This window comes from Mercenaria mercenaria, chromosome 19 (assembly GCF_021730395.1).
Source record: "Mercenaria mercenaria strain notata chromosome 19, MADL_Memer_1, whole genome shotgun sequence".
NCBI lineage: Eukaryota > Metazoa > Mollusca > Bivalvia > Venerida > Veneridae > Mercenaria > Mercenaria mercenaria.
In genome coordinates this window covers 34,656,742-34,671,347 of record NC_069379.1, presented here as the reverse complement: position 1 = coordinate 34,671,347, position 14,606 = coordinate 34,656,742, and the positions used below count along the sequence as shown (strand labels likewise).

General features: G+C 34.2%; 1 protein-coding gene across 5 annotated transcripts in view; it reads right to left on the bottom strand.

The window, feature by feature from the left end:
* Positions 1-12,800, bottom strand: part of LOC123542025 (uncharacterized) — a 44,893-nt gene extending 32,093 nt beyond the window's left edge. For 2 of the 5 annotated variants that reach the window (XM_053531381.1, XM_053531385.1), the window contains exons 1-2: positions 12,589-12,800; positions 3,847-3,934 (exon numbers count right to left, since the gene is read on the bottom strand). The gene's annotated coding sequence lies outside the window, so the exon portion shown is untranslated. Of the gene's footprint in view, positions 1-3,846; positions 3,935-4,929; positions 5,726-12,588 lie in introns of those variants that run through there. The other 3 variants (XM_053531383.1, XM_053531382.1, XM_053531384.1) reach the window with 3 other exon arrangements.
* Between the last annotated feature and the right edge of the window lie 1,806 nt (positions 12,801-14,606).

The window sequence follows — 14,606 nt, the reverse complement described above, 5'->3', positions numbered from 1 at the left end:
AGTTCTATCTTACATAGAGTATGGATTTTAGGCTAAGTCTATACACTGAAAATATAAATGAATGGCAGAAATTATACTGTATCTTAGGAGTATGAATTTTAGGATCTGCCTAAATATTGAAAATATAAATGATAGCAGAAAATACTGTATCTTAGGAGTATGAATTTTAGGATCTGTCTAAATATTGAAAAAAGAAGCTAGTGAATAGCAGAAATTATACTCTGTTTTAGCCCCATCTACACATTAAAAATATAAAGGAATAGCAGAAAATATACTGTATCTTAAGAGTACTGATTTAAGGTCCAGTCTACAGATTGAAAATACATGTAGAAGGGAATAGCAAAAATTATACTCTTTTTATGGATTTAAAGCCCCATCTACACATTGTAAATAGGATCAAATAACAGAAGTAATACACTGTCTTAGATTGAGAATAGATTTTAGGCCCGGTCTATACATTTAAAATAGAAGATAGCAGAAATTATACTCCTTGAAACTTCACAGGTATGTTGGTCTTGATACTTAAGATCACTGGATCAAAGGTCAAGGTCACAGTGACCTGAACATTTGAAAATCGTTTCTGCACGATATCTGGACAAGTATTCCACCTAGGACTTCATAAATATGTTTGTCTTGATGTGTACATTAACCCTCTTGATTTTAAGGTCACTAAATTAAAGGTCAAGGTCACAGGGACCTGAACATGTTAACCCTTTTGTTCACTCAATATCTGGACAAATATTTCACCTAGGACCTTGAAACTTCATAGATATGTTGGTCTTGATGTGTATATGACCCCAATCGATTTCAGGGTCACTAGGTTAAAGGTCAAGGTCACAGTGACCTGAACATGTTAACCCTTTTGTTCACTCAATATCTGGACAAATATTTCACCTAGGACCTTGAAACTTATGTAACTAAAGGTATGTTATACTTGACCTGTACATAACCCCTATTGATTTCGGGGTCACTGGGTCAAAGGTCAAGGTCAAACATCGAAAATGGTTTCCGCTCAATATTTGGACAAGTATTTCACCTAGGACCTTGAAACTTCATAGGTATGTTGGTCTTGATGTGTACCTGACCCCCTTTGATTTCAGGGTCAAAGGTTAACGTCACAGGGATATAAACATTGAAAATGTTTTTTTTTTGTTTTTTTCACTTTTATTTTTTTACCCCAAATTTTTCTTTAATGAGTTATTAGATTGGGGTATGTCGTTGGTCGGGCGGGCGGGCAGGTGGGCGGGCGGGCGGATGGGTGGCGGCGTCAAACTGGTGTTTCCGGTCAATAACTTTTGTTTCGGTAAAGATATTTGAATAAAACTTGGTTTGTATGTAGCTTATATCAAGACAAAGGCTGGGATTGATTTTGGGGTTTCTAGGGTCAAGGTTAAGATCACTGTTACTTAAAATAAAAAAAGGGTTTCGGGTCAATAACTTAACTTAGGAATGAGCTATCATGATGAAACTTGGTGTATAGAAAACTTATATAAAGTTGTAGCTTGGGATTGATTTTGGGGTTTCTGGGATCAAGGTCAAGGTCATTGTTACTAAAAATAGGGTTAGGGTTAGGTTAGGGTTAGCATATCTTCTACATGCATGGAGGGATTTTGATGAAAGTTGGCACAATTGTTCACCATCATGAGACGGAGTGTCATGCGCAAGAACCAGGTCCCTAGGTTTAAGGTCAAGGTCACACTTAGAGGTCAAAGGATACAAGAATGAAAGCTTTGTCCGGAGCATATCTTCTTCATGCATAGAGGGATTTTGATGTAACTTGGCACAGTTATACACCATCATGAGACGAAGTGTCTTGCGCAGTTCCCTTCTGTAGAATTACTTCCCTTTGTTGTTACTATAAATAGCTTATATTGTAACTTTTTCATTACTAGACGTAGGGAAAAATCGAGTCTGTGGATGCCGCCCGCCCGCCTGGCAGGGGCGTTCCCATAATAAATTATAAAAAAAATGGCAAGAGATGTGTTTGGTTACTTTGGTTAAACTCTATATACTAGTATTTCTTTGGTTACACTCTAACAGTTCAAATAGAAACATTTCTTTATGAATATTTGAGAATGAATACTCTGAATAAAATTTGGGGAAAATATGTTATTAATTCCCTTTCAATGTAATAATGTGGAAGGAAAGAAAGAAAATTAGATCGCACAATTTCATTATCAAACTCTGAATTTTATTGAAATAATTTTTCTCTGAGAAAATTTTACCAAATAAAAAATATATATTGTAACTTTTTCGTTACTAGTTGTTGGGAAAAATCAAGACCACTTTTCTTTAGTACAACATGCATGTTACATCCAATTTTGAGGTGTATTTTGACCTATCTCTACCTGGTAAGGATTTCTGTGTGGACCTACATTTTTTTTTCTAAAGATTAACTTCCCTTAGTTGTTACTATAAATAACTTATATTGTAACTTTTTATTATTGACCGTAGGGAAAAACCAAGACCACTTTTCTGTGGTACAACATAGATGTTACTTTCAAATTTTAGGTGTATTTTAATTTAAGGTATCTCTACCTGGTAAGGAGTTGTTTTGTTGTGGACTTAGAAAAACAAAAGAATTACAATAATTACTATAAAACAACCACAAAATTAAAATTTCATTTACAAATACAGGTGCTTGTGTGAAGAAATTTTCTGTGACGAGCATATATAATAATGTGACATTCTGGCACTCTTGTTTCAACTTTTTGAAGGAGAGGCCCCAAAAACCCAATCCGCCTCCTCCTTCACCAGCATCTCTACTTGGTTCGTAGCTATGCTGCTCATATCTGGCATACAGCTCAAAATCACCCCAGGTACGCCCATGGAATATCAGGCTCGTAGTCTGCCATTTTGTTTTGCTTAAACTGAGTGTGATCGTCTTATGCTATATGGCTTTAAAATTTGATATACATTTTGTGGCCTAGGACTTGACACATAAGAGTTAAAAAGGATTTTCCTTTGAAAAACTTTAGGCCTACCTTGGATTATATTTCAATAAAACATTTACTGCATGAAGATGAAAAAATACAAACAGATATGTACTGATATTTTGTAGAAAGAACATCACTATCATGTAGAAAACCAAGATGGCAAATGGTAAACCTATGAAAAGGTATGTATTTATCTAATTAGGCCTGAAAACAAATTCTTTGTTTCTGGTAACATGCTCAAAAACATTAGGGTAGGTAGGTTAGAAAATATATTTTTTTTATATGTTATTTTTTTCGGAAATCAATTTTGCGTCAAAAATGAATACAAATAAGGGGGGTTATGTCTTCAGAGCATCAGTAAGTTGATTTCTAACATCACTTATCATGTTTAAAGCATAAAAAGTGCAGTTTTGCAACTTTCTGTTAAAAAGTTGGAAAAAATTTTCTCCAAATGTATAAAAACATTTAGGGTCAGGCCAAAAATTTAGTGTAGGTCGGGATACCGGAAACAAAAAAAATTTTTTTACGCCTTAGACTTTCGTTTGTAACCCCGCAGAACCATGTGCAATACTGGTTGTTAACAAATCAAATATAGTTATACTTTTGATTGCATGTACTCGCCCGATCTTGCATTTAGTATTTTAGGTGTAAATGGGTTTTGAAATCGATCTGGGGCTGGTCCTTTTTTAACTATTTTCTCACTTCTTACAACCATTTCCTTCCATCTAACATTTTCAGCAAAAAATAATCAAGCTAAACAGACTTGCATCTTTTACAGAAGTTTAATGGCATTTAAGTGTTTTAACACTGTCTTTGATGGAAAGTAAGAAGCGGGAAAACGGTAAGAAAAGGACAAACTTCCGATTCAAAATTCAGCCAGACACTCTGGAGGCATATAGTACCTTCAAACCTGAATTCCGGAAAATCTGTGCCTTATCTCGATCAGGACAGTGAACATGGTCTGATCAGATTGTACAGAATGAATGCCACTTCACAGTCTGTAAAAAGAATTAAATTTCTTGACTGATTTATAGAGGAATTTTTAGTGCGTCGTCCGTCGTCCGTCAACAATTTGTAAAAAAGTGTTCTTCTTGAAAACCACTGGGCAGAATTACACCAAACTTCACAGGAATGATCCTTGGGTGGCCCCCTTTCAAAGTTGTTCAAAGAATTGAATTCCATGCAGAACTCTGGTTGCCATGGCAACCTAAAGGAAAAACTTTAAAAATCTTCTCAAAAACCAGAAGCCCTAGAGCTTAGATATTTGGTGTGAAGCATTGCCTAGTGGACCTCTACCAAATTTGTTCAAATCATGACCCCGGGGTCAAAATTGACCCCGCCCCAGGGGTCACTTGATTTTACATAAGAAAATCTTAAAAAATCTTCTTCTCAAAAACCAGAAGCCCTAGAGCTTAGATATTTGACATGTAGCATTGCCTAGTGGACCTCTACTAAAATTGTTCAAATCATGACCCCGGGGGTCAAAATTGACCCCGCCCTAGGGGTCACTTGATTTTACATAGGAAAATCTTGAAAATTTTTCTAAAAATAAACCAGAAGGCCTAGATCTTAGATATTTGACATGTAGCATTGCCTAGTAGACTTCTACAAAATTTGTTCAAATCATGACCCCAGGGGTCAAATTGACCCCGCTCCATGGGGTTACTTGATTGTTCATAGAAAAATCTTCAAAATTTTCTAAAAATAAACCAGAAGGCCTAGATCTTAGATATTTGATATGTAACATTGCCTAGTAGACTTTTACAAACTTTGTTCAAATCATGACCCCCGGGGTAAAATTGGCCCCGCCCCAGTGGTTACTTGAATGTACATAGGAAAATCTTCCAAAAAATTTCTAAAAATCATCAGTTTGACATTTGAAACATGTAGCTCATATTACTCAGGTGAGCGATCCAGGGTCATCATGACCCTCTTGTTTTCACTTCCAAGCAGTGTTTCATTTATATGATGATGTAATAAAAAATGTTTTTACCTGTATTTTATATTTTCTTTTCCAATTTTTGTACATGTGATATTTGACTTTATTATAGGCACACTAAATAGATCCAGTTCTAAGGAAGGTTTGATGAAAAAAGTGTAAATTCTCAGAATCATTTAAATTTCATCTTCAAAATTTTGAGTTGTTTGCAACACTTTCAATAAAAATATTGAAGTTCAATATTTGACACAGAAACCGTTTATGTTGACACTATTTGATCAAAACCTGAACATGTCATAAATACTTTACATTTAATTTTAATTTATTGTTATATTGCTATGTTTACAGTTGATATTCTTAACATACTATGATTATAGTGATAATTTTCAACTTCCATCCCTCAGTTTAACTTCCTCTCAGCAATATGTGGCCTTTTTTGTGTTGATTTGCTGTAAAATCCAACTCAGTTATTCATTACATCAAATTTCAAGTTTATGTCTAAAGTTCGAGAAAGCTTTTCTAGATATTTTACCGACTGCAAAAACTCTTTTTAAATAAATGCTGTCTGCACCTTGCTGAATCACTATGTCTTCAATGAATACATATACACTCTTTGTGAGAATAGTCCTTATATTGTAAGTTTTAAATCATTCATTCAGTGAGCTATTCTTTAATAAATTTGGATTTTAGATCTACTTGTCAAACATTGTATTGAAATGATAATAATTAAAGTTTATGTTTTTCCTAGTGCATGCGCAGTTCCCTCTATGGTTCATAAAGACTTATATATGGCCTTCCTCCAGGCCAGTCAAGCACAAAAATATTTGTATGAAAAGAAATAATATATATTCAAAACTTGTTTATAAGTAATGTGATATGGATCGACCTAAATTTGAAAGAGGAGTGTTTTATACTTTAATTCTCCTTTCAAAGGTGTTTTTCACAATTTTTTCTAGCGGACAGATTTTTTTCTAATTTTGCATATTATTTATAGATTGGTCTACCACAAGTCAAGACAGAAAATAAAAACAATAGATACCCGAGCTTTTTTTTTTCAATAATCACAGTTTATTAGTACCACCAAAGTTGAAATATCATAATAAAATAAATAAAAAGAACTTTTTACTAAAAAATTAATTCTTATGTTATAGTTTTTATTTAACAATGAATGAATGCTCTATAACTATGCATAAAAAGTCAACACATTGTTTTGCCAACACATAAAAATTGCATTTGAAAAATGTCGGAAACAGCTGATAATGAAAAAAAAAAAACGGAAGTATTTCCTTACGGAAAGCTCAGTGGTTTGCACACTGGCCTTCCAATCCTGAGGTTGGGGTTCGATCCCCGGCAGCTACTCGGGAATTTTCAGAAACGCTTTTCTGTGTTTCCCACACAACTAGAGGTGTACTGGTCAGGAACCCAGGCAATCCTTGCGTGTATCAGTACTGGGCACGTTAAAGAATCAGGCTGTCTATTCGAAACGAGCTAGGCTAAGTTAGCCGGATAGGCCTGTATCTGATTTCTGATCCCTCTGTCGTGGGGGCTTTGTCGCACTCTGTCCCTCTGGTCAGATTGCTCTGTGTCTGTACTAGTAGAGGATGAATTATGCGCCCTGTGTGGCTGCATTTGAACTATGTAAAGCGCCTTGGTCACTATATAAATCTGGTATAATTCAATGTACAACGCCAGTGAATATACTATGTGTAAAATTAGGCATTTAATCAAATAAAGCAGTTTCAGTTTCAGTTTCTTACGATACGAAAATTCTAGTGGACAGAATTTTTCTAAATTTTCTATTATGTAAACTGGAACTACGACCAAAAATATGAAACAAAAAAAACGATATCTACCCGTGCTCGTTTTTTTAATAAAATGAAAAAACTTCGACTCACCCTCAAAATTAATTTTTTCATACCCCACCCACCTAATATATTATGCACTTTTTTTTTTGCTTTCTTAACCAACAAATTGCATAATGTTATAAACATTTTCATAATTAATTTTCTTACAATTTAATGATTCATAATCTGTTAGAATCTGTTCAGATACCAGCAATGTTTAAGATAAATACAATTTAAACTCTGAACACTGGTGCCTCCACCTTCAGTCACCGACCGGTCATATGTTACTAGTTGGCAATGCAAGACTGATAAATCTGTATGAATGTTTTATGTTTAGAGACACTTTAAAATATCATCAAATATAAAAGAAAAAGAGCTGAGAAATAAAAAAAAAACATTTTAGGGGGTGAGGGAGTGGGGGTAGTTTTTCAACGGCCAAAAGCTTATGTAAAGCGCCTGGTGTTATAATAAACTTCATCTATGAAAGAACCCAGTCAAAAGAGTATACTACGATGTCAGAAATGTCTTAAAACTTCGGCTGTAGTCCTGCTTCCTGTTAATTCCATCATATTGCAGATAGATTAAATGATCCTACAAAAAACGGCTGTCTTACAAATTTGTTAATTCCTTTGCTTTACGATGATTTAACTAAAAAAACATTCCCACCTGCCAATCGCAGCCGTTCAGAGTTACTGTTCTTCTATATAACTTTCACTAACTCCATGAACATAAATTAGATAGGAAAAATGACAGCGGCAACAAAACACTAAATTTTTTTATCTCATAAATGATATCTATATATAGCTGTTTTAGTTACCCTAGCGATGCAGTAGCCATTTGAGCCGTGCCATGAGAAAACCAACATAGTGGGTTTGCGACCAGCATGGATCCAGAACAGCCTGCGCATCCGCGAAGTCTGGTCAGGATCCATGTTGTTCGCTTTCAAAGACTATTGTTATTAGAGAAACCATTAGCGACCAGCATGGATCCTGACCAGACTGTGCGGATGCACAGGCTGGTCTGGGTCCATGCTGGTCGCAAACCCACTATGTTGGTTTTCTCATGGCACGGCTCATTTATGTTTTTAATCAAAATTTATATCTGTAATGTAACTAGCAGGATATGGAATATATTCTGTCTCTACCTGACATCTATTGAGCAATAGAAATGCAAGAATCTTGTAGGAGATGAGATAAAATTTGTTAACTTTGAAAAATGCCAATAATTTCACACCTTCAGTATTGAGCACCGATGCGGCAGTGTAGAATAAAAGACAAAATTTCAAAAATATAAGTAAACATTGAGAATATTTTTGCTACATCTTAATTACAACAATGATAATTTGCAATACTTTTTTATTCATTTTCTCTGTTTAAAACCTTGAAAAAAGAATAATCTAAACATTACTGCTATGATACCCCCTCACTGTAAAACCTGGAACAGGTCTTTATTATTGGTAGCTATTACTGGAAAATGGGATTTATCCTATAATGTGGGTATCAAGAATACCTTAAACTGCCTAATACAAAACATTTATTTCCGACAGCCTGGAACCTAAATAAAAATCACTATCTAGTTTATATCCCTGACATTATTTAGAAATGTGGGTATACCATATTAGTAATAACTTTTTTTCACATACATTTCATTTCATTATTTACAATTCTAGGTTCCCCCTAGGGGTTTGATGTCAAGGGCAGATAGATATTAATTTCAATACACATTCCCATAAAAACCTTTCCAATGGCAGCCTTAGTGTTCACATCAAATACCGGTAAACCTTGTGTGTGTGTATGATGGGCTTTGTTAGTGGTTACTTGGTTTAGCTGGCCACATTTGCATGTCACATATAAAATTGATCCAAAGCCCCGTCGTGTTTCCGAGATTGTGTTAGCCAGATCAAGTGTCTGTTTACAATCCTCACATTTCATCTGAGAGGCAAAGTGTCCAAGTTCAACAACTCGTCTTCCTTGACATGCCATTTGGTGGCGAGTTTACCGGGAACTATCTTATTTGAAGTTGAAGAAGTATCATTACATGTATCATTAAATGTATCATCCGAAATTGACAGCGAATCCTGTGGTGTGACTGAAGAAGTACTGTGTCACTTAATTGTTCAAAACGCTTGTGATTCGTGGTTGTGGATTTGTTGGAGAGAAACTTACCACGGTTATTCCTGCCATAAAATACCATTGCACTACGAGTTGAAGAACCCTTACAGAAGAAAATGGCCTTCCGCGTACTCTTGCTGTGTACATACAGCGTATTTGACGCGTACATGATGTGTACTGAAATCAAGGGCTTTAAATAGTACGCAGGATATACACCGCACATACACAGATAGTACGTTTGTAGTACACTTTTGACATGCAAATGAGCTCTGCCGCGTACTACTTGCTGCGTACATGCTGTGGACTACATAGTACACAGGATGTACGCTGGAGGAATCTAGTAGGCGGGAAGTACACCGGAGAAATAGTACACAGCATGTACGCGGCACATACACTTTTCTCATGCAAATGAGCCTGCGGCGTACATGCTGTGTACTCCTGCGGCGTACATGCTGTGTACTCCTGCTGCATACATGCTGTATACTCCTGTGGCGTACATGCTGTGTACTTTTGTGGCAAAACTGCTGTGATAATGTAAATTCCTTACCCCACCAACTTTCGTATGCAAATGCTGATCATTTGGACAGAAAAAAACAGAAAACAGATAAGTGACATGCATCAATAAGTATTTACCCTTACCAAAATAATGTAGATTGATGTTATCAAATAAATTAGTATGCTTTTCTTCATCCATTTTTCAATGAAATAAATCGATTTTTGTGGCATGTAATTTGGTAAACATTTGAAGAAAATGGCGTAACTGCATCAAGGGGAAACAACTTTAATGCAACTAAATATAAGTGTTATGATTTATTATAGACGATGTGTGCGTAGTATGTATTCATTTTGATTAAAATCCATCTGAGAACAATCTAGGACCGGAATTATATAAGCATTTATACACTTTTACGTCCGCAAAAAGTAGCGCACCAAAAAATTTTGGATTGATTTTTTCCAATGTGGCGAGCGCAATTAGCCAAAAACATTCTGAAAATATATGAGCGGCAAATCCGATGAACAACTTTTTAATTTGGTGAGGCCTTAATGAGTTAACATAATGAGCATTAAAGCCTTTATAAAACATGATAGAATGGTGTTTTGCTTAAGAGTATTCAAATAACAGTGAGAGCTATTAATTCTTCTCATTCGGGCGCTGTTGAGGCATTATCTTGGTAATTATTTCATGTATTACAAAATGTAATGCAACGAAGTTCAAATAAGGCTTTTTAATTATCCAAGTTAGAAAGCTCCAGGATTAATTCAAAATGAAAAAGAATATATATTTATACTGCATGCAAGGTGCAGCTCAGAAATCACTAAGATGTAAGCTTCACAAATGAACATTGCAAATAGTTTGGCAAATTTTCATTGTTCAGAATAATCTGAACTATTCTATGCTATTAAGATAAAAGTTACTCGGAAATCCAGTTCTTGCTTCCAAAAAAAAAAATGTACAAATCCTTCCTGCATGAAGTGTACTTCAGACTTTTACCTAAAAAAATTAAAAGTATAAACACCAAAAGAAAATGAACAAGTCCCTCCCGTGTATATGAAGTTTACTTCAGACTTTAACTTATAAAAAAAACCCAAAGTATAAATGCCAAAAGAAATTGTACAAGTCTTTCCCGCGTATATGAAGTGTACTGCACAAATTTCAAAGTATCTGCGGTGTACATGCAGTGTACTATTTTCTTGTACAAGTCCCTCCTGCATACATGCAGTGTACTCCTTAAATTTTCAGAGTCTGTGAAGCGTACTTGAAGTGTACTAGTGACCTCCTGCGTACATGCTGTGTACTCTTCGAAATAGTACGCGGCATGCGGTGTATGTAAAATGTACTCCTCTGGCGTACTACTGTGTTCGCGGCATATACACAGCAAATACGCAGCATGTACGCCGCAGAGGCTTGCTTCTGTAAGGGAAGTGTCATTACATGTATCATTACATGTATCATCCAAAATTGAGAGCGAATCCTGTGGTGTGACTGAAGAAGTACTGTGTCACTTATGAATTGTCCAAAACACTTGCGATTCATGATTGTGGATTTCTTGGAGAGAAACTTACCACGGTTATTTCTGCCATAAAAAACCATTACTCTACGATTTCAACATGGTAAAATTTGAAAGATAAAATTGTGAACGCATGAACGCTGCAGGAATATATATCCGATAACTGGGCACATCTGCGGCGAGTCGTGAATATTGCTTATCGTGGTTATCGCTTGATGCGCGATTTAGATGCGCACAAAATATTGTGATGAACTCCTTTCAAAGTCCTATAAAAATTTTAACAGAGTTAAATTGCAGAAGCTTGCATGTCACTTAAAAAAAAACAATGTTTGAAATAAATGTTTAACATAACTCCAATTACCATAAAAATGTGAGCAAGTTACTTAAATAAATGCAGTTTAGGGGAGACATTGATACAGAACAATATTGATTTAGTGCTGTCTGTCTGTTTGTTCATCCCTGTCAGTCCATCCATCTGTCTGTCTGTCACAAACTTTGACGACACCACTGGATGGGTTAACGCCAGACTTTTCAGGAGTGATCATGCCTGGTTGTGTATATTTTTGGCATTTTCTGATTTGATGATTTTCCGTGGAGATAATGGTCCTTGATACGGCACATTTTATGATATTTTGGCAACTTAATATTCTTTTATATATAAATGCATTTGAACGTGCTTGTGTCATGAAGTCACAGCGGCTCTGATATTTGTACAAAGTATATTTTATTTACTGGTACGTACAAACAAACTGGCCGTGTCCTCAACGAAAAGCAATTAAGGTATCATTATAATTATTCAGATATGTAAAATCATAATCTGAATGTAATATAGTGTAATATGTAGTGTAAACAAGTTTCAGAGCCACTTCCACTAAAGCGACATGACTACCTCTTTCATGACAGAGCTATCTCTCGCAATAAAAAGTGAATAATTTTACTCCCGAACCATTTTCGGTACATATTTTATTTTCAAAAACATTGTATATTTTACAGCTATCTCATGTCTACTGGGTTTGATTCTTTATATTAGTTAAAATGTAAATATTTGACAATAAAAGTGTTTTCATGACGAAATGGCCAAATTTACTGCAAAATCAGCTTGTTGGTAAACATCACCACAACTACAAATTAAGAATGAAGTAGCGAACTTAAAGTTCTCTGTAAAGTTAAATCATATCTACATTGCCTACCATTCCCCGATTTTTAATATTCGATACAGTGCTTGTAAAAATGCAAAAAATATGATGACCCTCACCTTTGTTGATGTTCTTTTATCGCGACAATTTACCGTGTACCTCTTAAAGAGGTAGCTCTGTAGTTTACTAGGCGTGATGCTGGTTTTGATTAAATGTTTTAGTAAGAATTCAGCCTTATTTGACTCGAAGCATCCTCAAATGATTTTATTATAATAAATGTATACCTTTTGGGATCTGGGACAAGGTTCATTAGTTGAAAGAAGGATTTTCTTACAAAGAATTTTATGCTGGATTTCTTCTTCAACAATTCCTGCAGTTTCAATGAAACTTTTGTATTGATGATGAAGGACATAGGTTTAAAAAATTGATTTTACAAACAAAAAAAAAATTACAGAAAGAACATTTTCTGATCAGAATACAAAATGACTGCCACTTAATAAGAGCTGTAGAAAAATGAAAATTATATAGTTACATGTATATTGGAACGGTAGAATATTTATGAGAAATCAGTTACAAGCCATGTGTTGTAAAATGTTAAAATCAAATGGTTTACCTGTAGTTTGTGTTTTCTTTTCCAATTTTTCATATTTGACACAATAATTGTCACACTAAATAGAGTTCATTTAAAACTTTTCAGTTCTCAAAATTATTTGTATTTCTTCTTTAAAAGCAACACTTTAGAATTACACTTGCAGTCAATATAACAGACCTTCAATGAATATGACTGTATACACCCTTCCCTAAGTTGAATTAGTTTTAAGTGACTATGCTTTGATCAGACCGCTAAGTATATATATATATATACTAGTATATTTTTAGAATTAAGATATTGTCTGTAAGTATTGATCTGGCAGTCATTAATATTCGCCAATATTTTTGGGTGTTTTTGGGTATACAGTAGTAAATAAATTTGCTATTACAGTAGTAAATAAATTTGCTATATGCACATGTTCTATATAAAACTCGCAAAGCTGTAACACATAACTAGGCCCATTTTTAAAATGCCTTGTGTTCTTAAATGACCTATAAACCACAAAAGAACACCAAGAAAAGTAGAGGTCATTTATCTTTACGTTTATGACCCTATCTTCATGAAACTTGGTCAGAATGTTTATCTTGATGATTTCAAGGCCAAGTTTAACCGGTGAGCGATATAGGATCATCATGACCCTCTTGTTTAAATGTATTGTAATGTTATCAATTTTTCCTTTTTTTATTACATTATTTTATGTAACATAATTATTTCACGACTTTATTTTCTTTTCGTGAAGTATTTATTTTCCGGAAACACTGGTACAAGTAATTTGTCTTTTTATCACAGAATGTCTGATACTTCTAAAGATGTTTATTCAACATTTTCTATAATGGTTAACTTGAAAAAAAAAAACAGTTGTATTTCTTTCAGTAAATGAAACATAAAAATCAGTGTATGTGTGAGCTGTATTTCTTTCAATAAATGAAACATAAAAATCATGATAAGTGTGAGCTGTATCTCTTTCAATAAATGAAACATAAAAATCATGAAATGTGTGAGCTGTATCTCTTTCAATAAATGAAACATAAAAATCATGTGAGCTGTATCTCTTTCAATAAATGAAACATAAAAATCATGATAAGTGTGAGCTGTATCTCTTTCAATAAATGAAACAAAAAAATCATGATAAGTGTGAGCTGTATCTCTTTCAATAAATGAAACATAAAAATCATGAAAAGTGTGAGCTGTATCTCTTTCAATAAATGAAACATAAAAATCATGAAAAGTGTGAGCTGTATCTCTTTCAATATATGAAACATAAAAATCATGATAAGTGTGAGCAACTTCCCTAAAGTAAAATTTGAAGAAAAAGAAAATTTATGGTTAGAGATTGGACTTGAACCCATAACTCCGAGATTGGCAGCTAAACGCTTTGTTTGCACAGCTACCTGCACATACAACATTACGGATGTCAGTTAAAAAGTATATATGAAATAGTTACATTGCTATTCAGGTTCTGACACCGAAAATGAATTTATGGAAATACACAGAATATTTATGATTGCCAGTTCAATACTAACAGACAATATAATTATATCAGTTTGACTTATTGCCCTTCACATGAATACATGACTTGCAGTAATTTACATAATAAATTCTGAAACTTCCATTTTGTCAAATATATGACCCTCTATTGTAGTAATATGATCTGTTCTATTTAAAATTGACAAAGAAGTATATTATCTTTTTTGTTTGTGATATATGTTTGCAAAAGATCTTATAGATTCTATTTATATATGGTTATATGCTGAAATATGATAGGCCTTTATATGTCTTAACCTTAAGCCTTCTGTTGGCAAGTGATCAGTGCATTCAAGACCAAGTATTGGACTGTTTGAAATAGCAATATATTATATCATTGTGTTGGTTTACCCAAATTTGTATAGCATTCTTTTCATGATAAACATGTTCACAGGCGCTTTACATATTAGTGCAGCCACTTAGTGCAGGGCTTTTTTCCCCTATAAATCTACCTCCAGTAAAAAAAAAAAGGTAATCCCAATGCAAAAAGGTATGTTTTTTCCCAAAGTTGAATT